Below are 25,317 nucleotides of genomic sequence, written 5' to 3' on the forward strand. Positions count from 1 at the left end.
GGAGTTTATGCGCAGAAGGTCGAAAGTTGCTATGTACATACGAACGAACGAGAGCGACTACAACCGACCAGTAGAATGTCAACAAATAAATGAAAAACACTGCTAATGTTAGCATGTTACGCTAACATTGCTAATGGCAGCTCAAAATTACCATGTTTTTTCATCGTTTTTTTTTTACATCCAAGAAGGAAATGTATAGAGAAGAAAAGGCTTGTTTTACCATTATATACCGATTCCCCAGTATGTTTTCTCCACCCCAAACCCCGAGTTCCCACTGGGTTCCCCATTATCGTTGGATATATATATATATATATATATATATATATATATATATATATATATATATATATATATATATATCTGAAACTATTCATTTGCGACGGGAACGAGTGTCATTTTCGAAGAGAACAGAATTTTATCTAGGGGAAAAAGTAGTTTTTACCCAAAGTTACATTGCCCTTAATAAAGTACAATAATACCAAAAAAAAAAAAAAAAAAAAAAAAAAAAAAAAAAAAAAAAATTCTATATGGTGTGTATGTGGCTAGAAATGAAAGCATTATATATATGTATATACCAATGTATATGTATATAGCATTCCTTAGTAAAAAAAAAAAAGGGACCCTGAATGTTAAATTTCACTTACCTAACAGATGAACAGATGAGTAGGCTACCCCAGCCAGCCTACTGGTAGGTAACAGATAATACTCTGCAGCTCTTTCAAGTATTAGCAAATTCTTGTTTTCAAAAATACCACACAGTAACACAATCCACAGTCAAAATTGTTTACCTAGTTACAATCATAAAAGATAATCAAGTGCATGATTTATTGATCGGGAAATAACGAAACCAACAAAAGTTTCAATTTTACGCGTGATGAATTTGAGAGAATTAACTGTTATCTGTCAAAAGTCACACGCCGTGACGACTGTGATAGCTTGGCATCGTTCTTTTCAAACATATTTTAAAATGAAACACTTATGTTGAGCACATTTGTTATAGAATAAACTTTATAAATTAAAAATATACATAATATTACATTTAATGACTAAATTTCAGTGGTACTACTAATTAATTGTAGAAATGATTTTAAGAGTTAAAAACGCTCCTTATGAATTGTTATTATTCCAAATATCGCTGTGTTAGCTTAGAATGCGACTAGAAATGACTTCTCTCAGTCAGGCAATTATTGTGCTAGTGCTACTCTGTGAATTCCGATTGTTAAGTGTTCTTTCCCGGTTAAGTGTACTAAGGAAATATTCTGTCAAGGCTAAGTGTGTTAGGGAAGCCCTAGGTCGTATTTACTTGTACTCATGGAAACTTCATTGCGGCTACACCAAGTCTTTTATTAGAGTCGTCACTGCCAAATCGAGGTTAGTTGTCATTGTATGGTACTTAGTTTTTTGGGTTCAATTATAGAATGGTGCAATATTAGTAAGGGCATTGAAACTCACATAATTGAATAGATTGTTCCAAATACACTGTTTTGAATACCATTTACTACTGGCGGAAACCTCTATAAACGAAGTTGCAGATTTTAATGAAAAATACCCATTTTGCTCCTTTTGTCATCGACATCATCAGAAGCGTTGTTTCCAACCGGTTGATCAGAAAAATACATAGGTGGGGTTTCTGATATAAGTTATTACTCGAACAGAATAAAGGGCCTAATGCGCTATATCTTAAACTTTTTTTATTTATTTTTAATATTGGAATATGCAAAATGTAATCTAAGCTCTTATTTTATTGATCAGGAAAATTTACAGTTTCATCCATTATGGGAAATCTATTATAATAATATATTTCCCGAGTAAAGCAAGTCTTTTGTAGTATTTCTGTAAAATATTATCTGTCGCAAATGCCTAGTTCTTTATATATCGACGATCAAACTCACGCTACTCATGTCTTCCTCCCAGATATTTTCTAAGTCTGTTGTTATTGTTGACTGTGTCTTGTATTTTCTTAAATGAGCCCTGTAACCACTATAATCCGTTGACAAACTAGTCCACTATGAAGTCTTACACGTTTGGCCAATCAGAGCGCCTGTCCACTATGACGTCATACATGTTTGGCCAATCACAGCGCGACAATACAATATCTTCCCAGGCATTTCATTTCGTTTTTAGACATGGAGACCATAGAAAGGGCGTCATCTCATGTTGCACAAGAAGTTGAAATTCCATTTTCTTGTCCTGACTGTTTCCTAACTTACAATGAATTTGTTGAAAAACTAGTGCATTTGTGCCAGAGACACAATTTAATTTTACAAAATCAAAATTGGCCTGCATGTCAAGGAACCTTCCCAACGGCTTCACGTTTTCCTCAAAGCAGCAACACATCTTGATGAACCAACAGTTTAAGGTAAGCTTCATTAATTTATAGAGTATATTATAATGGTGATAGTATAACGATGTATGCAGCAGTACCATCCCTTTGGATTTGGTTTGATGGATGTGTTAGGTAGTGGCTGTAAGGGGGGGTGGCCTCGCAGGGGTAGGCCTAGGTAGGGGTACAGGGCCCTAGGTTAGGTGGTTGTATTAGGTTCGGTAGTGTCCCAAAATTCACTGTGGCCTTAAGGGGGGGTCGCAGGGGGGCGGAGCCCCCCCGGTAGGCCTAGGTAGGGGTACAGGGCCCCTAGGTAGGGGTACAGAGCCCCTAGGCTAGGTTAGGTGGGTTTATTAGGTTCAGTAGTGCCCTGAAAATCACTGTGGCCTTAAGGGGGGTCGCAGGGGGGGCGGAGCCCCCTCCCCCCGGTAAGGCTAGATAGGGGTATAGGGGGAGGGTTGGTGGAAGGATAAGTATTCATTTATTGCAAATATCATTTGATGCCCCCCCCCCCCCCACCCAAAACCCCGGTTCCCACCTGGTGTCCCCCATAATTGTTGGGATGAAGTAGGGTCTTTCTGCATTCTAGAACAACTTAGTAAATCTCCAAATCGGATGGTTTGCTGTCAAAATAAACGTTAAATTCGTTGGAACTACACTATTTCTGATGCAACAAATATATTTTTATTCCAGTTTCCCCATAATGGATGAAACTGTAAATTTACCATTGATCATGTTGATAATAAAAGGTTAAGATAAAATTAACATTTTCGAAAAGGTATAGGGTACAATATTTCTAAAACAAACAACACATGGCCAACCTATGAAAACTTTATCTGGTATACTCTTAAATACTAAAATTAGAAACTGTCATATTTTGCACTTGGCAAATTTTTGTAACTTCATGGAGCATTTCCCTTATATAGGTAGTAGGTTGGCCAGGGCACCAGCCACCCATTGAGATATTACTGCTAGAGAGTTATGGGGTCCTTTGACTGGCCAGACAGTACTACATTGGATTCTTCTCTCTGGTTATGGTTCACTTACCCATTGCATGCAGATATCTAGGCCAGACTATTCGGTCTAGACCGAATAGTCTGGCCTATTCTTTAGACTCTCCTGTCTTCATACACCTGACAACACTGAGATTGCCAAATAATTCTTCTTCGCCGGAGAGGTAAACTACTGCACTGTAATTTTTCACTGACTACTTTCCTCTTAGTATGGGTAGAAGAGACTAGCTGTGGTAAGTAGCTCTTCTAGGAGAAGGACACTCCGAAATCAAACCATTGTTCTCTAGTCTTGAGTAGTGCCATAGCCTCTGTACCATGGTCTTCCACTGTCTTAGCTAAGAGTTCTCTTGCTTGAGGGTACACTCGGACACACTATTCTATTTAATTTCTCTTCCTCTTGTTTTGTTAAAGATTTTATAATTTTATAAGAAATATTTATGTTGATGTTACTGTTCTTAAATATTTTATTTTTCCAGGTTTCCTTTCCTCACTGGGTTATTTTTCCTGTTGGGGCCCCTGGGCTTATAGCATCCTGCCTTTCCAACTTGGGTTGTAGCTCAGCATGTAATAATAATAACAATAATAGTAATAATAATTATAATAATCTATCTATATACCAAGGCTCTTTCCCTAATTTTTGGGGGAAGACAACATCAAACAAAGGGAAAAAAGGGGATCCTTCCTCTATACGCTCCTCTCAGCCTGACGAGGAACTCAACCGAGTTCACCTGGTACAGTGAACCCTCGCTACTTCGCGGTTCGACCATCGCGGATTCACCACTTCGCGGATTTTTTCCATAACCCATATATATACAGTAATATATATATATATATATATATATATATATATATATATATATATATATATATATATATATATATATATATATATATGTATGCATGTATTTATGTATATATGTAGGTATGTATATGTGTATACATATAAATATATATATATATATACACACACACACACATATATATATATATATATATATATATATATATATATATATATATCTAAAGTAGGAAGATGTGATGTAGTTCTAAGGGAAAAGTATGGGAAATATGTCTGGGTAATAAGCAAAGCTCTACCTCCAGTTTGTTTCTTCATTATGATCAGAGATAAATGTAAACAAAACATTGGTTGCCATTTTTTATCGTGCTTTTTAGCGTGTTTAGGAAATGCATGATATAAAATCACCTTTAATATTTGTGCCTGTTTTAGTTTAGGGTACTGTAGTACATCCATTAAGTGTTCTGTACATTAAAGGGTAGTTTGTTAACAGAACTACGTACAAGGGAAGGTTTTAAAAGTCTGAATATACATGTTGAATAAATAGGTAAATATGGTGTCACTACTTCGCGGATTTTCACCTATCGCGGCCGCGACTGGAACCTATCTACCGCGATAAACGAGGGTTCACTGTACTGCTAGGGTGCCACAGCCCACCCTCCTTCGTTATCCACCACAGATGAAGCTTCATAACGCTGAAGCCCCTACTGCTGCTAACTCCGCGGTCATCCAAGGTGACCGGAGGAAGCAGCAGGGCTTACCGGAACTGCGTCACAATCGCTCACCATTCATTCCTATTTCTAGCACGCTCTCTTGCCTCTCTCACATCTATCCTCCTATCACCCAGAGCTTTCTTTACTCCATCCATCCACCCAAACCTTGGCCTTCCTCTTGTACTTCTCCCATCAACTCTTGCATTCATCATCATCTTTAGCAGACAACCATTTTCCATTTTCTCAACATATCCAAACCACCTGAACACATTCATATCCACTCTAGCTGCTAAATTATTTCTTACAGCTGCTCTCAATCTCACTACTTTGTTCCTAACCCTATCTACCCGAGATACACCAGCCATACTCCTCAGACGCTTCATCTCAAACACATTCAGTTTCTGTCTCTCTGTTATTGTACTTTCATTCCCCACAACTCCAATCCATACATCACATTTGGTACAATAACTTTCTCATACAGAACTCTCTTTACATTCATGCCTAACCCTCCATTCTTTACCCCTCCCATCACTGCCCCCAACACTTTGCATCCTTCATTCACTCTCTGACGTACATCTGCTTCCACTCCACCATTTGCTGCAACAACAGACCCCAAGTATTTAAACTGATCTACTTCCTCAAGTAACTCCCCCTTGAGCATGACATTCAACCTCGCACCACCATCCCTTCTCGTACATCTCATAACCTTACTCTTACCCACATTAACTCTCAACTTCCTTCTCTCACATACCCTTCCAAATTCTGTCACTAATCGGCCAAGCTTCTCTTCCCGAGTCTGCAACCAGTACAGTATCATCCGCAAACAACACCTGATTTACCTCCCATTCATGATCATTCTCGTCTCATCAGTTTCAATCCTCGTCCAAGCACTGGAGCATTCACCTCTCTCACCACTCCATAAACATACAAGTTAAACAACCATGGCGACATCACGCATCCCTGTCTCATAATGATGATAATAGTAATAATTTGTCCCGTAACTGGAATACAAACCACGCTATTTAATAGGGGTATTACTTTCAGCGTACCTGAAATGACGAGCCATTAATTTTTAATGAGGGTTTACTACCCACACTGCTAGGTAGGGGAGGGTAGCTTGCTACCCCCCCCCCCCCCCACTCTCACACACCTGTGTTTGAGCTCACTTTGCTCTCGGCTCGGATGGTAGTCGGACGTGTCCGCATTCATCCTCGCCGTCATTTGGCAGCCATTTAATGCTTTTTCGCTTTGTCTTTTCTAGTTTTGTGTGTGAAGTTGACCTCTGCAAATATGCGCACCTACCCTGGGTTTCCCGACCGCCCCTGGGGAACATTCATGTCGGCGGTTGAGACCGATCATCACGCCCTTTGCCCTTCCTGTAGGGGCCAACGGTGTGACAGCGATAACAGGTGTAGTGAGGGTAGGGAGTGGTCTACCTCCCAGTGGGAGAGGTTTTCGCGACGACGGAAGAAGTCCAAACGCGATATTTCTCCTTCGAAGGTTTCTTTGAAAGGAGAAAAACCCAAGGCCTCTTCTTCCGTTGCCCAAACCTCCTCCGAAGCTCCCACTCGATCGGTCTCTTTCGAGAGACCGTCGAGTGGTAGCATAGACTGATGTACTGTTTACCAAACTCGGGGCTCGAGAGATGACGTTGCTTCCTCTAGCGAAGCAACTCCACCTCTCCCCCCGGGGAAGGATATGTCATTAATCCCCCTTTTTCAGCTTTGGTCCTCCTTGGGGCTTGAGGGTTCGCCCTCCAAGGAGGTTTTACTTGACTACATCCGATTGGGTGCCGCTGTCAAGCAATTGCTGTCACCGACAGAGGTTGATCTGCTGTCTCTTGTCGACGTTGTGGTGTCAGAGGTATCCAATGCGGTATCACCCATCACCTCTGCCTCTTCAAACCCTACGGTAGCTGACGGCTTAGTTTCTCCCGTTCCTGTTCAACCAACGAGGGAGAAACTAAGTCCAACAGTCTCTCCTGCTAGTGTTTCTTTCCCTCGGGGGAGTTCACTTACAGAGGCTCCTCTTTGGAGGACTGCAGAAGGTCAGCTTGCTGACCCTACGGCCCCCAGAGGGCGCATTCATCGCAAGGCTCGCCTTCCTCTTTGCCAGAGAGGCCTTCCTTCACCTGCGGTGAGGAGGCGCCTCTTCGGTTCAACATCTTCGATGCAGTCCCCCACAGAGGAGTCTCAACATCGATCACCGATCACTGTTCCTGCATTGGTCCTGGACCTTTCTGCAGATCGTTCACGATCTCCTTCGGTGGAAGGTCGTCCTTTTAAAGGACACGCCGACCTTCCACCCGACAGACCTGCCGACCTGCCACCCGACAGACCTGCCGACCTGCCGTCACCGATCTTGTATAAACCTAATAAGGTTTCATCGGAACACGCTAAGGAGCGCCAACCAGATACGCGCTATGCGCCAATGAAACCTGACGAGCGCGCTATAGTAGCTCGTCAGGCCCCGTCAACAAACCCTTACACAGGGCATCAAGGGCGTATGCGCCAACACACACATACGTCCCAACAGGAGCTCAGCTCTTCTACGCGCTATGCACGCACTCTTGCACATACGCGCCCACGTTCTCCTGCGCGCCAGGCCTTGTCCGAGCCTAAGCATACGCGCTTATGCCTAGCTGCGCGCCAGCGCTCTCCTGCGCGCTGTCAACCTACTGCGCGCCAGCGTTCTCCCACGCGCCAGCGCTCTTCCGCGCGCCAGCGCTCTCCTGCGCGCCAGCGCTCACGCCCAGCAGTTTTTTCTCCTGCCCACCCACGATCTACTGATCTGGGCGCTACTGGGAAGTCAACTAGAGTGACTTCTCCCACATTTCAGCTCTCACCATCGCGCCAGCGCTCCCCATCGCCTGCACGCATCCGAGAGGATTCGCGCGCACTCGCCCACCCTCTCCTACGGATTTGCGGCCACATTCTGACGCGCGCCCACGAGCAGCACAGACTTCAACTGCGCGCCCGCGCTCTAGGGTTTTTTCTCCTGTGCGCGCGCGCCCTACAACTGGTATAGGCACGCACGAAATCTCGCCAGCGCGCCCGCGCACGCATGAATACTCTCCCGCGTGCGCGCCAACAGTCTCTAACACACGCTCCTGTGCACCCACAGTCTCCCGCACGTACTCCTGTGCGTCATCAGTCTCCCGCACGCCCGCAGTCTCCTGCGCGCTCGCGCGCAAACGGTATCGCCTGTGAGCGCGCCAATGGTATGGCCTGTGCGCGCGCGCCAACGGTATCGCCAGTGCGCGCGCGCCAACGGTATCGCCTGTGCGCGCGCGCCAACGGTATCGCCTGTGCGCGCGCGCCAACGGTATCGCCGGTGCGCGCGCGCCAACGGTATCGCCGGTGCGCGCGCGCCAACGGTATCGCCGGTGCGCGCGCGCCAACGTTATCGCCGGTGCGCGCGCGCCAACGTTATCGCCGGTGCGCGCGCGCCAACGGTATCGCCGGTGCGCGCGCGCCAACGGTATCGCCGGTGCGCGCGCGCCAACGGTATCGCCGGTGCGCGCGCGCCAACGGTATCGCCGGTGCGCGCGCGCCAACGGTATCGCCGGTGCGCGCGCGCCAACGTTATCGCCGGTGCGCGCGCGCCAACGGTATCGCCGGTGCGCGCGCGCCAACGGTATCGCCGGTGCGCGCGCGCCAACGTTATCGCCGGTGCGCGCGCGCCAACGTTATCGCCGGTGCGCGCGCGCCAACGGTATCGCCGGTGCGCGCGCGCCAACGGTATCGCCGGTGCGCGCGCGCCAACGGTATCGCCGGTGCGCGCGCGCCAACGGTATCGCCGGTGCGCGCGCGCCAACGGTATCGCCGGTGCGCGCGCGCATCAGCAGTCCCGCGCACGACTCCCGGTATTCTCCCTCGCGTAAGCACCATTAGTCTCCCTCGCGCGAGCGTCAATATCCTTCCGCGCGTGAGACTGCTGAACTATGAACGTCAAGGTCGCCATCGCCTCATTCCCCTCCCCGCAAGCGCATACCAGCGCGCGTTGTGGGAGAAGGGAAACGTTTAGAGGGGGGTCCAAGATCCCAAAGCCTTTTCAGGCGAACCCACCAATGATGAGAACTCCTCCCAGGGATCCTTCAATTCCTGTCCCTTCAAGGGGTATTTCTGACAGCGCGTCTGTCAGCCAACAACCTTGGTTCAGTGCACTAATTAGAGCCGTAACGCAGGTGTTCAAGCCTGTCTTCTCTGAATTGGGGCACAGATCCTTGGCTGCTTCTACCCCTTTGAAGAGAAAAAGAGGAGTTCCGGACACGGTAACTTCTCCAAGGGCAAAACTGACTCCACGCAAGCCTTCGAGGCAGGTTCCTTCTTTCCCCCAGACTGTCTCTCCTTCCCCTTCGGACGAAGATTTCCCATCCTCAGGGGAATCATGGGAGGAGAGACTTTCCCCCATTGCACCAATGATGGAAACCTCTCCTCACGCCGAGATGTCTTCTCAGGTGGGGACTGAAAGGAACATGCCATCCTTGTCAATGTTGGAGTCCTACATCCTTCCCAGGAAGGAATCTAAGGACTCTAAAACATTACCGAAGTCCTCTACTAGGACTAGGATGGAGCCAGCTAGCCACTCGGGGAACGTTCCCGACTCTCCCCAAGAAGAGCTTTTGGGGACAGGAGACTTCGCTGGGTGTCCTACATCAGGAGGAGACCAGCAAGAGTCAGAACATGCGTTTTGGCAAGTTCTGACTAATGAGGGCTCTCAACGGGTTTTCCGACCCAGAGATCCCTCCTCGAGAGGGCAAGGACACGGTCTTGGACCGTGTCTTTGGTACTCAGAAACCCTCCAAGACCAGTGTAGCACTGCCCTGGTCTCGGGGGGTTAAGAGTACCAGGGACAAGATCTCTCTACAACTCTCCGAGATGTCCTCCTCCAAACGTTCCAGTGCCACCAACAAGCTCCTTCCACCTCCTCGCGTACAGCAGAGGAGGTACTTTGAGATCCTTAAGGAGCCTTGTTTAGCTCTTCCTCTTCACCACTCGCTGGAAGAGCTTACCAGGGCAGTTCCTCTTGAGAGACTCTCCAACCGGCAGGTCTTATTCTCGGCAACCGAGATCCTTAACCAGGAGAAAGTTGCGAAGTGTGCTATGCAAGCCACTTCGTGGCTCGACATCAAGTTGGGGACCTTAGGTATCCTGATACGTTCTGAGGATTTCTCCAAAGAACGTACCAGGAAAGCTATGGAGACTTTTCTTCTTTCAGGTACTCGCACAATCAAGTTTCTGGCCCACCAAGTCTCGAACTTGTGGGCAAATACCATTCTAAAATACCGGGATGCAGTAGCTGAGAGATTCCATCAGAAGGTCCCTAGCACCGAGATCAATAGGCTCAGACATTCTTCTCTTGAAGGATCTATCTTGTTTGAGCCTAAGGATGTGGAACATGCCGCTGAGAGGTGGAGGAAGTCTCATCAAGACTCCTTCCTTCATAGAGCTTTAACATCTAAGCCCTATAAGCCTCCAGCACCACAACAGTCCCCTCCAGTCAAGACCGCTAAAACGACGACAGCAGTGAAGACCGTGGTGTCTAAGCCCTTTCCTGTCAAAGGAAGGAAAGACAAAAAGTCCTCCAGGGGAAGCAAGAATCCTAGAGGGAGCAGCCGAGGCCGCAAACGCTAGGATAGGCAGTCCCCCTGCATGTCCACCAGTAGGGGGATGCCTACAAAGTTGCTCAAACAGGTGGAAGCAACTCGGTGTCAATTCCTGGACAATCTCCGTGATCAGTCTAGGATATTGCGTCCCGTTCATAACATCTCTACCTCCCCTGACAACGAATCCAGTGTCAATGAGTCCCCTTGCCATGGGATCGGCAAGGGGGCAAGCCCTTCGGGCAGAAGTCCAAACCCTGTTGAAGAAGGGTGCTCTCCAAGAGGTCCTCGACGAATCTCCAGGCTTCTTCAGTTGACTCTTTCTTGTAAAGAAGGCGTCTGGAGGCTGGAGACCAGTCATCGACCTCTCAGCTCTGAACAAGTTTGTCAAACAAACTCCGTTCAGCATGGAGACGGCGGACACGGTCAGACTAGCTTGTAAGATTGCAAGACTTCATGTGCACACTGGACCTAAAGGACGAATACTTCCAGATCCCAGTCCATCCGTCTTCAAGGAAGTACTCAAGATTCAGCTTAGACAACAGAAAGTACCAGTTCAAGGTGCTGTGCTTTGGTCTCTCCACAGCACCATAAGTTTTCACCAGAGTGTTCACCTTAATATCATCTTGGGCACACAGGATTGGCATCCGTCTCCTCCGTTATCTGGACGACGGGTTATTCCTAGCAGACTCTGTGTCATCCCTTCTTCAACACCGAGACAAACTTCTGAGACTTTGCCAAGATCTGTGGATCATGGTAAATCTCAAGGAGTCCTCACTGCTTCCCACTCAAAGACTGGTATACCTAGGCATGATTATAGACACCAATCTCCACAAAGCCTTCCCATCAGACAACAGGATAGCAAGGCTGAGGAAGGCCGCAAGACCTTTTCTCAGACGACAAGAACTTCCAGCCCAATCGTGCTTACGTCTCCTCAGTCATCTTTCATCGCTGGCCCGTCTAGTTCCCAACGGTTGCCTCAGGATGAGATCCCTCCAGTGGTGACTCTAAGTCCCGGTGAAATCAATGGTACGATTCCCCGGACATCCAGATCCCCATGGGATCTTTGGAACTGACGGATCTCCAGTGGTGGGTTGCAGACAAGAACCTACGAAAAGGAGTGGATCTTCTCGTCCTCCCCCCGGATTTGATGCTGTTTTCGGACGCTTCAAAAACAGGGTGGGGGGCCCACGTGCTGCACCACACGACCTCAGGCCTCTGGCCAGAGTCAGAAAAGTACCTCCATATAAATCTCCTAGAGATGAAGGCAGTCTTTCTGGCCCTTCAACAGTTCCAACAGTACCTGGCAAGTCACTCTGTGGTGGTGATGAGCAACAACACCACAGTAGTGGCCTACGTCAACAAACAAGGAGGTACTTTTTCGCAGCAATTATCCCATCTAGCAGTAAAGATACAGAGATGGGCCGAAGTCCACTCGATACCACTATCGGCACGCTTCATTCCGGGCAAAAGGAATGTGCTCGCCGACAATCTGAGCAGAGCTTCTCAGATAGTGAGTACCGAGTGGTCTTTGGATCATCTAGTAGCCAACAAAGTCCTGACTTTGTGGGGTTCTCAGACTGTGGATCTTTTCGCAACGGCTCTGCAGGCTCCCGCTGTACTGTTCCCTAGTCCCAGACCCCAAGGCTCTCTGGCAAGATGCTTTCCAACAACGGTAGGATAACATTGACGTTTACGCCTTTCCCCCGTTCTGTCCGATGAGGACATCGGTCAATCTTTCAATGACCCTTATAGCTCCGCTATGGCATCACGCGTAATGGTTCCCGGACCTTCTGCAACTTCTAACGGAGCTACCAAGAGAACTCTCTCCACGACACAATCTACTCAAACAACCACATGCCAACATCTTCCACAAAGCCGTAGGTTCACTACGACTTCACGCCTGGAGACTATCCAGCATCTCCTCTCTGAGAGAGGATTTTCGCAACAAGTTGCTGTCAGGATGTCTGGACACCTGCGAAAGTCTTCGGCAGCAGTCTACCAGGCAAAGTGGAAAGTCTTCTGTGGTTGGTGTCGTGGAACGGGTATCTCTCCACTCGATGCCACTACAGTGAACCCTCGCTACTTTGCGGTTCGACCATCGCGGATTCACCACTTCGCGGATTTTTTCCATAACCCATATATATACAGTAATATATATATATATATATATATATATATATATATATATATATATATATATATATATATATATGTATGCATGTATTTATGTATATATGTAGGTATGTATATGTGTATACATATAAATATATATATATATACACACACACACACATATATATATATATATATATATATATATATATATATATATATATATATATATATATATATATATATATATACAGTGGAACCTCTACATCCGATCGTATCTACATCCGAATTTTCCAACATCCGAAGTAAAATTCGAGCAAATTTTTGACTCTACACCCGAATTTTATTTCGACACACGAAGTAGCAATTTTCGTCGTACCGGTTGTATCCGAATTTTTCGACACGCGAAGTACAATTCGAACACGTTCCGACTCCACACCCGAATGTTTTTTTCGACACCCGAAGTAAACAATACTCGTACGCGTAGTCGGTGCTCATAGCGCCTGAAGTGTTTTTTATTTCCGCCGATAGAAGGCATCACATCGACCTCGGAGGGACGCTCAATTAGCGCGGCTTGGGTCAGTCCTCTGTTCTCGTCGGCTTCGTGCGGTTGTGCTCTTTGCGTTGTGATATTAACTGTGAATTAATCGTGATTTTTTACGTGCATCCATTAACGATAATTTACGTAAATCATGGGTCCAAAAAGGCTTAGTTTTGCCAGTGGTAGTGGTAGTGGTGAGAAAAGGAAGAAGGAAATGCTTTCTATAGAAATTAAGCAGGAAATTATTGAAAAACATGAGCGTGGCATCCGCGTGAGTGAACTTGCTAAACAGTATGGCCGTAATATGTCGACGATCTCGACAATCCTTAAACAGAAGGAAGCTATTAAAGCAGTGAAACCTTCTAAGGGGATCACTATAATTTCCAAACGCCGTACCCCTATCATAGAAGAGATGGAACGACTTCTACTAGTGTGGATTAAGGATAGAGAGATCGTTGGCGACACCATCACCGAAACCGTTATCTGCGAGAAGGCGCACGCCATCTTTACGGACTTGAAGGAGGAGAGCTCTGTGGGTGATGCTGGGGAGAGTTCAACTGAGCCTTCCTCAGATGATTTCAAGGCATCTCGTGGCTGGTTCGAGAAATTTAAGAAACGGTCCGGGATTCATTCAGTTGTTCGCCACGGAGAGGCTGCTAGTGCGGACACAAAGGCTGCAACTGACTTTGTTAAGAAATTCGAAAATATCGTAAAGGAAGAAGGCTACGTAGAGCAGCAGGTGTTCAATTGTGATGAAACCGGGCTGTTTTGGAAGAAGATGTCGAGTCGAACCTACATCACTGCTGAAGAGAAGAAATTGCCTGGGCATAAGCCAATGAAGGATCGGTTGACTCTTGCTCTATGTGCCAACGCTAGCGGGGACTTTAAAGTCAAGCCCTTGCTTGTTTACCATTCGGAGAACCCTAGGGCCTTTAAAGCACACAACGTCGATAAGGATCAGCTTCATGTTTTCTGGCGATCCAACTCGAAGGCCTGGGTCACTAGGCAATTCTTTGTGCAATGGGTAAACCAAGTTTTCGGTTCTTCTGTGAAGAAGTATCTTCATGAGCAGAAATTGCCTTTAAAGTGCCTGCTATGCCTTGACAATGCACCCGCTCAACCCCCCGGACTTGAAGATGATATCTTCGATGAATTCAAGTTCATAAAGGTGCTGTATCTTCCACCAAATACCACCTCTATCCTCCAGCCCATGGACCAGCAAGTCACCTCTAATTTTAAGAAGCTGTACACCAAGCACTTATTCAAGCAGTGCTTTAATGTCACGCAAAGCACCAACTTAACTTTGCGTGAATTTTGGAGGGGCCACTTCAATATCGTGCACTGCTTAAAGATCATTGATCAGGCTTGGGTGGGATTAACTCGACGGACCCTCAATTCTGCATGGAAGAAGCTGTGGCCTGATGCAGTTTCTCCCCGAGATTTCGAGGGTTTTGACCCCGAACCTGATCCTGTGGTCGGTGCAGCGGAAGCCGTAGAGGAAATCGTCTCCCTTGGCAAGTCCATGGGTCTGGAGGTCGACGCAGATGACGTTACGGAACTCGTCGCCGAACATCACGACGAACTGACGACGGATGAGCTCAAGGAACTCCATGCTATGTCGGAGCACATGAGTGATGACGAGGAAGAGAGCGAGGAGGTAGAACATGTGTTAGGTTCAGCGCAAATAAAAGAGGTGTTAGGAAAATATCAAGACGTGGTCGACTTCATCGACAAATACCATCCAAAGAAATTGCAGGTTTGTCGTGTAGTTTCTCAATTCGATGATGTTTGCCTAACGCACTTTCGAAACATTCTGAAAAGCCGTACGAAGCAATTATCTATCGATGCTTTCTTTAAAAAAACTGCGAAGCGAACTCGCGATGAAGAGGATGTAAGTGAACCGAAGAAAACGGCAGAGTGAAGAGGAAGAAAGTGAAACACAGAAAACGGAAAAGAGTGAAGCAAAAGAAATTCAGTCAATTTTAAATGTAAGTGATAGTGATTAAAATTACGTAATCATCAAAAAGAAAAAAAGAAAATGTAAAAAAAAAATATAAAATATAAAAATAAAAAAAAAATAAGCTAAGTTATGTTAAAGTTCACTTAGTGTAAGTTAGAATAAGTTACGGTAGTGTTACGTTTATCGTAGTTAACCTCTCTACCTCCTCGCCGTCCGTCCGTCTCCTCTCTCCTCTTTGCGTAGCGAAGACGAACAACACCTGCGCTGGAGTTTCTAAGGTAAAGTGACGCTAAAAACCCGTTTCTTATTTATCATTTTTTGCTAATTCTTCTTATTTACATGTCTATTCTTCTTATTTACATGTCTATTATCTAATTTAGTGTTCATTATTCTCATGGGAAAGTTATGTGTAGTAGTTTATTAAGAAGTTATCATAGGTTTTTGGGCTCAACCACGGATTAATCCTATTTCAATGTATTCTTATGGGAAAATTCGTTTCGACATCCGATCAATTTCTACATCCGAAGTTGGTTCTGGAACGGATTAAATTCGTATGTAGAGGTTCCACTGTATATATATATATATATATATATATATATATATATATATATATATATATATATATATATATATATATATATATATATATATATATATATATATATATATATATATATCTAAAGTAGGAAGATGTGATGTAGTTCTAAGGGAAAAGTATGGGAAATATGTCTGGGTAATAAGCAAAGCTCTACCTCCAGTTTGTTTCTTCATTATGATCAGAGATAAATGTAAACAAAACATTGGTTGCCATTTTTTATCGTGCTTTATAGCGTGTTTAGGAAATGCATGATATAAAATCACCTTTAATATTTGTGCCTGTTTTAGTTTAGGGTACTGTAGTACATGCATTAAGTGTTCTGTACATTAAAGGGTAGTTTGTTAACAGAACTACGTACAAGGGAAGGTTTTAAAAGTCTGAATATACATGTTGAATAAATAGGTAAATATGGTGTCACTACTTCGCGGATTTTCACCTATCGCGGCCGCGACTGGAACCTATCTACCGCGATAAACGAGGGTTCACTGTATTCCAACAATAGTGGGGTTTCTCGTGTATTTGCGGGAAGAAATGCGCCTTTCAGTCTCGGCAGTGAAAGGCTATCGCTCAGCCTTAAGTCTAGCCTTCAGGCTCAAAGGAATGGACATTTCTTCATCGCTAGAACTTTCCCTACTCATACGTAGTTATGAACTTACCTGCCCTCAGTTGGAAGTGAGACCTCCCCCATGGAACGTGGTTTGAGTTCTCTTGTCTCTTAAGAGACCTCCCTATGAACCATTACGCCAGGCATCAGATCGCCACCTAACTTGGAAGACGGTATTACTGCTAGCTTTGGCCTCGGCCAAGCGAGTCAGCGAACTTCATGGTCTCTCGTATGACATCGCCCATTCAAGGGGATGGGGGGAGGTAACGTTCAGCTTCGTCCCTGAGTTTATTGCTAAGACTCGGAATCAGGGAGTGGCGGATCCTCGATTCGACTCCTTCCGGATTTCTAGTCTCCGTACTGTAACAGATGACCCAGACCATCTCTTACTATGCCCAGTAAGGAGCTTGAGGCTGTACCTCAAAAGAACAGCTGCAGCCAGTCCTCATGTACCAGCACTGTTCGTCAGCACAGGAAGGACTAAGAGGAGGGGTCACCAAGAACACCATCTCTGCATGGATTCGTAGGGTCATTGACGTGACCTTGAATCCAGACCCTCCTCCGTCACGTCGCCCTAGAGCACACAATGTCGGGCATAGCTACGACCCTGGCCTTCAAAAGAAATTTTTCCGTGATGCAGGTTCTTCAAGCTGGGGTGTGGAAACGTCAAACAACATTCACATCCCACTACCTGCAAGACGTGACCCACAGGAGACTCGATACATTCACTATCGGCCCTGTGGTGGCTGCACAACAGCCTGTTTAAAACCTCAAGCTCCTTATTGGACAAGTAGCAGAAGGTTGAGGGCATTGTTACCCAGTTTTAGTCTGCATGAATGAAAAGGTTTGACTGGCCCTTATTCTTTTCTTCATCATCCCCTCTCTTGGGGAAAGCAGCATCCTGGGTTGTCTGCATAGCTGACCTCAAACCACTGCAGGTAAACCATGCTCCCTTGTGTTCCTAGCATTAAGATTAATACTGTTACGTCCCCATACCCTAACGAGGTGGTATTGGGAGAGTCCTAGTCTACAAGTTTCCATCTAATGAACTTCAGAACAACTTCCTAGGACGAGTCACACTTCTTCATACCTTCACACACAGCTTTCGTAGTCCGCAGTCCTTGCGTAGCAAGGTTCTAGCGAGGTGCAGGGACTCCTTATTTCTTGGGTGCTTACACACTCAAATAACGAGCCCCCGGGCAAAGCCAAAAGCCAGACTGGCTGGGATGTCCATCCTTCCTAATGGGCGAGTCACCCCTATTATATAGCGTGGTTTGAATTCCAGTTACGCAACAAATGACAAATTCGTAGATAATTTGTATTTTTAAATATAAAACTTACCCGCTAGTTATATAAAGAGCGCTATCGAAGATACTGCAGGTGTACCAACCGCACCCTAGCGGTAGCTCAGGTGGAACAACACACCATCTCCAGTTCTTCTCTCTGCCGTCATAGCTGGCTGACATATAGAAGTTTGCTCTCGTGGTTTTACTCTCTTGGGAAGTTGTTTGGTGATGTACAACGTTCTTTTCTGAGTTTAAGCTATCGTTAATTGTTTTCTCTTGTTTCTAGTCTTGAAATCTTTTTGTTTGAGATTATTTTTATTAATATTTCCCTTATTTTTTGCTCGTCGGTCTTTCACGTAACCATTCAAAATGGCCGACTCCTGCCCTGCTCAGCGTAGGTGTGTTAGTGAAGGGTGTCGTACTCGACTTCCTAAAGGATCTATTGATCCTTATAATATTTGTGTGAAATGTAGGGGTAAATTTTGTTCATTTGATGATAGATGTAATGAGTGTCTTTCTTTAACTGATGATGATTTTGTAACATACGATCGTTATGTTAGGAGACTAGAGAGAGATAGAGTTAGGCGTAGTTCTTCACGATCTGTGGATAGAGCCTTACCTAATGTTAATGTTCCTAATCCTATTCCTTCCCCCTTGGTTATAGATCAGGAACCTACTATGAAAGACATGTTTACTGCTATTTTGACTCTTGGTGAGAAAGTTGAGTCCTTAGCGGCCGATAGAAATACGATTTTTTCCGAGTTAAAGGTATTGAAAAACCGTGATCCTGTCGGAACTGTGGAAAGTGTTTCAGTGTCTGGTGTTGGTGTACCGAAAAGTCGTGACTCTCTTGGTATTGTGACAAGTGTTGCTAATGTGTTTAGTGTTGCGGAGGGTGCGTCTGCACGATCTTGTCGTTCACCTAGCCTAAGACCTCTTTCGAGCTCTCGAACCCATGGGAGAAGTAATGTCAAACGGCTTAAGGGAACGAGAAGCGTCATCAATTGTGCAGACGTCCCCTCGAACGTTCCTGTTGCCGTAGCTCAGGCCGTTCACCCTCATCGTAGGAAAGGTGAGGTTCATGCGTTATCCCCATCTTCCGATGAAGGGTCGGGGAGTGAGATCTGGCGTCGCGCGTCAAGACCGCTTAAACGGACGCATGATGTTTCACAGCGTCAGGAATCGCCTGTGCGGCCAGGATGTAGTTCGTGGGACTCACCGGAACGTTTCCGTTCTCCCATCGCTTGCACTCCGGCTAAACGTCCAGATCTCCATGTTCGTGTGGATATGATTCCTTCCGATTCAGACCTTGTTACTATTCATGCACCCCCTCTTCCTTCAGATTGGCTTTCTTCTCCCAAAATACGTGGTGACGTTGGTTCGAATATTCCTTTAGGGAGTTCTGTTGATCCTAAATGGTCTATGCTTGTGACTATGAAGGAACAACTCTCATCGTTGATGGATTCTTATCAACCAGGTGTTGGCGGTATGTCTGGGCGTCAGGTGTCGGACCAGTTATCGCACAGGCGTTCGATGGTCTCTGGTGTTGACGAGTTATCGCTTAGGCGGTCTCCCATTCATAGTGTCCAACGCCAGGTTGATTTTGATGAGTCGCGTCAGAGAGGTTTGGTTGACCGGTTTTCGCTTTCTGGTCGTGTGGAAGAACATCGGCGTCGACAAGTGGACGAGACGCGTCAACGTTTTGAAGTAGTGGATCGCCCGCGTCAACAACTTGTGGACGCGTCGCGTCAAAACATCGATTTTCAGCGTCGACATCTTGACAGCTTTGATCGTTCGCGTCAACAGTGTTCGGATTCTACGCGTCCACTCAGCGATCTTCGGCAGTTGCCTTCTGATTCCAAGCGTCAATCTGTTCAACAGCGGTCGGATCCTAAGCGGTCTAGGCAGTTGTTAGTTGAAGAAGATCGTCTACCCGTCCATGTTTCGCGTCAATCTACTTTGACTTCTCCCCGTCAGGTGGATGCAGATGTTGGCTTTGACAGGCAGTCCCATCCAGACTTTGTTCCTTCGGTTCAGGCTGCAGCAGTTGCTGCACTGCCAGAAGACGAACTTGAGGAAAAGTCGGATGAGGATGATCCTATTGAGGAAGTCTCTGAGAATGAGGAGGAGAAGCATTATCAACATGCTGTGGATCTTCGCAAGTTTATGTTGATTCTTACTGGAATTTTCCCGGATCGGTTTACTCCTGTGGCCCCTTGTTCTCCGCCTTCTGAGTTCATCTTAGGTAAAGCTACCAAAGTTCCAGTTCATACCAAGATGGTTCTTTCTCGATCCTCTAAACGGGCCTTGAAATTAATGGGTTCCTGGTTGGACTCTAAGAAATCTTTTGGCAAGACGGCCTTTGCCTTTCCACCCGCTAGGTTAGCTTCTAAATCTAGTGTGTGGTACGAGACTGGTGAAGTGTTGGGCTTGAGTTTTCCTTCGTCTGCCCAAGGGGATTTTTCGAGTTTAGTAGATGCTTCTCGTCGTCTTGCCTTAAGGAAAACGAAGATTTGGTGGTCCATTCCAGAGTCCGATCATTTGCTTAAAGGTCTGTTCAGGGCCTTCGAGGTGTTTAATTTCTTAGACTGGGCTCTGGGTCCTTTGAGTAAGAGGGTCTCAGATATGACGGAAACGGACACTAGTGGACTGGTTCATTTGATGTCCTGCTTGGACAAAGGTGTGAGGGATGGCTTCAACGAGCTTGCTGCCTTGTTCACGGCTGGAATCCTCAAGAAAAGGGCCACGATGTGCTCTTTTCTCTCTGCAGGAGTGTCTCCCTACCAGAAAACGGGCCTTCTTTTCGCACCTTTGGCTAATACCTTATTTCCGCAAGAGTTGGTAGGCGAAGTGGCCACTGCCCTCACGCAGAAGGCCACGCATGACTTGGTTACTAATACGACAAGGAAAGTTTTGCCGTCGTCGTTTTCCTCTCGTAAGCCTAAGGAATCCTCTTCTGGTTTTCGACCTCAGTCCTTTCGTGGGAAGTCCTCTGGAAGAGGCTCTTTCAAACCAGAAGAAAGGAAACCTAGAGGCAGAGGGGGCAAGTCCGGCCGAGGTAAAGTCTGACTGCCATTTCCTTCAGACAGCAGTGGGTGCCAGGTTGACTCACTTCTGGGAGGCTTGGGAGAGAAATGGAGCGGACCTCTGGTCCGTCCAAGTGTTAAAGGAGGGTTACAAGATCCCCTTCCTGGCAAATCCTCCTTTAGTCACAGATCCGGTGGATCTTTCGCCCAAATACAGAGAGGGACCCAAGAAGCAAGCCATGCGTCTTCAGACGTCTCTTTTATTAGGGAAGCAAGCAATAGAGGAAGTGCAGGATGTTATGTCTCCGGGGTTTTACAACCGCCTTTTCCTGGTACCCAAGAGTTCCGGGGAGTGGAGACTGGTTCTGGACGTAAGTGTGCTAAATGGTTACGTCCAAAATTCGACGTTCACTATGGAGACTCAGAAAACAGTTCTGGCGGCTGTGAGGAAGGGCGATTGGATGGTCCCTATAGATTTTCAGGACGCCTATTTCCACCTTCCGATTCATCCCAGCTGCAGACGTTATCTGAGGTTCATGGACGGAAACAAGGTCTTCCAGTTCAGGGCTCTTTGTTTCGGACTCTGCACGGCTCCTCTATTGTTTACCAAGATCATGCTGAATGTGGCAAGCATGCTTCATTCGAGGGGAATCAGGGCCCCTCTGTATCTGGACGATTGGCTGATAAGAGCCTCCTCAGCCGATTGTTGTTTGAAGGACCTCAAGATGACTTTGGATCTCTCCAGAGAACTGGGCCTCCTGGTGAGCTCGAAAGAATCGCAACTGACTCCATCCCAGGAGATTCTTTATTTGGGGATGGAGATTCACAGTTGGAGTTTTCGGGCTTTTCCGTCGTCGGTGAGAATCCAGGCAGCCCTCCTAAAAGTCCAAACGTTCCTGAAGAGAGATCTTTGCTCCGTAAGAGATTGGATGAGCCTTCTGGGGACTCTCTCATCATTAGAGAAGTTCGTGACTCTGGGGAGGTTGCACTTGCGTCCTCTTCAGTTTCATCTCAATCGCCATTGGAAGAAAGGGGACAACCTCGACAGGGATTGCATTCCCATCTTGGTTTCCATCAAGTCTCATCTTCAATGGTGGTACAACGAGCCCAGACTGAAAGAAGGCTTGTCTTTACTTCAGAAGAGCCCAGACCTCGTGTTGTGTTCCGACGCCTCCAACTCGGGGTGGGGAGCCACTCTAGAGAAGAAGGAGCTTTCGGGGACTTGGACTGTGGAGCAAACATCTCTCCACATCAATCAAAAGGAGCTTTTGGCTATTCATCTGGCTCTCATAGGCTTCGAGAAGCAGATCAGGGGCAAAGTGGTCCAAGTCAATGCGGACAGCACGACAGCTCTGGCCTATATTGTGAAACAAGGCGGGACCCACTCTTGGCCTCTGTACGAGATTGCAAGACTGCTTCTCGTTTGGGCAGAGGAAAGGAAGGTGACTCTTTTGACTCGATTCATCCAGAGGGTCAACAATGTGAGCGCAGACAGACTCAGCAGGCAAGGTCAGGTTCTCTCCACAGAGTGGATTTTGCACCCGGACATCTGCAAGAGTCTGTGGCGGTTATGGGGTCGTCCTCTTGTGGATCTCTTTGCCACCGCAAAGACCAAAAGGCTGGAGTGTTACTGCTCTCCTGTTCCGGATCCTGAAGCCTTGCACACAGACGCCTTTCTGATGAACTGGTCACACATGGAGGTTTATGCTTTCCCTCCGTTCAAGATTCTTTACAAAGTGATTCAGAAGTTCATTTCCCATGAAGAGACCAAAATGACACAGATAGCTCCGTTCTGGCCGTCAAGGAGCTGGTTTCCAGAGGTACTGGAATGGATGGTGGATTTCCCGAGAAGCCTTCCCATGAGACCCGATCTTCTCAGACAACCTCACTTGGCCCGAAATCATCTAAACCTCCGAGCTCTACGTCTGACTGCCTTCAGACTATCGAAAAACTCGCTAGAGCTAGAGGATTTTCGAAGAAGGCAGCCAAGGCAATTGCGAGGGCAAGGAGGTCTTCAACCATCAAGGTGTATCAGTCCAAGTGGGAGTTATTCAGGGAGTGGTGTAGGACTAACGCGATTTCCTCTTCCAGTACCCCTCTTACCCAAATAGCAGATTTTTTCCTGGACCTTAAATTTAAACATAACTTCTCGTCATCTACTATTAAGGGTTACAGGAGTATGTTGGCAACAGTTTTTAGACACAGGAACCTAGACCTTTCTAATAATAAGGATCTACAAGATTTGCTTAGGTCTTTTGATACAACCAAGAAGATTCAAACAGCTCCTCTTGCCTGGAATTTGGATGTTGTCCTTAAATTTCTCATGAGTGACAGATTTGAGCCTTTACACTCGGTTTCGTTTAAGGATTTAACCTTGAAAACACTTTTTCTGGTTACCCTTGCCACTGCTAAAAGAGTTAGTGAGGTACACACTTTAAGCAGGAACATTGGTTTTCGGAATGGAAAAGCCATTTGTTCTTTGCAACTGGGGTTTCTGGCCAAGAATGAAAACCCTTCTCGGCCATGGCCCAAATCCTTCAAGATTTCTAACCTTTCTGATTTGGCTGGCGGTGAATTAGAAAGGGTACTCTGTCCAGTTAGAGCGCTACGGCTTTATGTGGACAGGACTAAGAATCTGAGGGGTAACTCAGACGCTCTGTGGTGTGCAGTTCGGAAACCCTCGATGCCCATGTCTAAGAAGGCCTTGTCTTTTTTCATTAGATTGTTGATTCGAGAAGCTCATGCTCAGTGTGATGAGTCGGATCAGAGGCTTCTCAAAGTGAAGGCACATAAAGTCAGAGCGGTAGCGACTTCAGTGGCCTTTACACAGAACCGTTCTCTGCAAAGTCTGATGGATACGACATTTTGGAGAAGTAAGTCTGTTTTTGCGGCCCATTATTTGAGAAATATTCAGACTCGCTATGAGGAATTTTTTACGTTGGGTCCTTTTATAGCGGCAAATGCGATAGTAGGTGAATGATCTACCACTACATTCCCTTTTTCCTAATACCCCTTTTCTATCTCTTGGAACTCGTTTGTTATGGTTGTTTGTGGAGATTGGTCGTCAGTCTTCCGCAATCTTTGATTTGGTTAGGTGGTCAATTTGTTCCTTGAGTGCACCCGGAACAAGGGTATTGGTTGAGGTTCTGTCGTGTTATAGGTGGTTGTACCGTTTGACAGCTCCTAGAGATTTTCAGCCCGAGTGGATTACTGGATCTCTTAAGGATAGCGTACGAAATGAGGCAGAGTATCATTGCTGTCAGCTTCCTTATCAGGTGAGAACCGCTTAAGTTTGTTGTATGTAACCCTTAAGTGAATTTTCTATATGTAGCTGTCTCTGACCTGCCACCAAGGGGTGTCAATCAGCTCTTTATATAACCAGCGGGTAAGTTTTATATTTAGAAATGATATTTTCATAATAAAATAAATTTTTGAATATACTTACCCGTTGGTTATATAAATTTAACACCCACCCTCCTCCCCTCTAGAGACTACCTATGGTATGGCTATGAGGCATGGAAGAACTGGAGATGGTGTGTTGTTCCACCTGAGCTACCGCTAGGGTGCGGTTGGTACACCTGCCGTATCTTCGATAGCGCGAGATTTGAATTTCTGCCAGGGCGTCAGGGGACTTCAGCTCTTTATATAACCAGTGGGTAAGTATATTCAAAAATTTATTTTATTATGAAAATATCATTTTTCCTAACTATACAAGCCTTAGCTATTCAACCAAACTTGCCCGCCAGCCCTATCCCCCTTGAAGTCCTACCTCCAAGCAAAGTGAGCTCAAGCACAGGTGTGTGAGAGGGGGGGGGGGTGCGTGTAGCAAGCTACCCTCCCCTACCTCCGCTAACTAGCGGTATGGGTAGTAAACCCTTGTTAAAAATTAATGGCTCGTCAATTTAGCTATGCCGAAAGTAATACCCCTGTTAAATAGCTAAGGTTTGTATAGTTAGGAAAAATACAAATTATCTACGAATTTGTCATATTAATAATAATAATGATAGGGGAATGCCAACTGGAGAGAAGGGGAACACGAACCTTTTCTTTTGAAGGTCATAATATATATTTGTTCCGTAACTGGAATGCAAACCTTTGCTATTTATTAGGGGTTATTACTTTTAGTGAAGCTGAAAAGACGAGCCATTAAAATTTTAGTGAGGGTTTAACTACTCATTCCGGTAGTTAGCCGGGGAAGGGGAAGTAGCTTGTTACTGCTCCCACTCACACACTAGTGATTTAACTGGCTTTGCTTTTGGCTCAGATGTTGTACAGTCGTTGTTGTTCTTCATCCTTTGCCTAGTTTTGGACTGCCATTAATTTCTTTTGTTTGTGCTTTCTCTTTTATTAGTGTGTGTGTGTGTGTTGACTTCTGCAACCATGCATACTTGCCTTGGACTTGAAGTTCCTCCCTGTGGAATCTTCTTGTTAGCCGTGGACACTGATCGCCACACCCTTTGTCCCACCTGCAGAAGTCGACTGTGTGATAGTAACAACAGGTGTAGTGAGTGTAGGGATGGGTCTGCCTCCCATTGGGAAAGGTTTGGACAACAGCGGAAGAAGGTTTCTTCGAAAAGGGAAAAACCCAAGACCTCTTCTTCCGCTTCTTGACCTTCCTCCGAAACTCCTGCTCGTTTGGTCTCTTCCGGAAGACCGTTGAGTAGTAGCGTAGACCCTTCAATTTACCACCAACCCCGGTCCTTGAGAGATGGTGTTGCTTCCCCCTAGCGAAGAGGC

At 46.0% G+C, this 25,317-nt stretch overlaps 1 long non-coding RNA gene across 1 annotated transcript in view; it reads left to right on the top strand.

Moving 5' to 3' along the window:
* The first annotated feature begins 1,151 nt into the window (after nt 1-1,151).
* LOC137638428 (uncharacterized) overlaps nt 1,152-25,317 on the top strand; it is a 270,192-nt gene continuing 246,026 nt past the window's right edge. The window contains exon 1 of the long non-coding RNA XR_011044139.1: nt 1,152-1,371. This is a non-coding gene — a long non-coding RNA (uncharacterized lncRNA). The remainder of the gene's footprint in view (nt 1,372-25,317) is intronic.

Source organism: Palaemon carinicauda, chromosome 3 (genome assembly GCF_036898095.1).
Source record: "Palaemon carinicauda isolate YSFRI2023 chromosome 3, ASM3689809v2, whole genome shotgun sequence".
Lineage (NCBI taxonomy): Eukaryota > Metazoa > Arthropoda > Malacostraca > Decapoda > Palaemonidae > Palaemon > Palaemon carinicauda.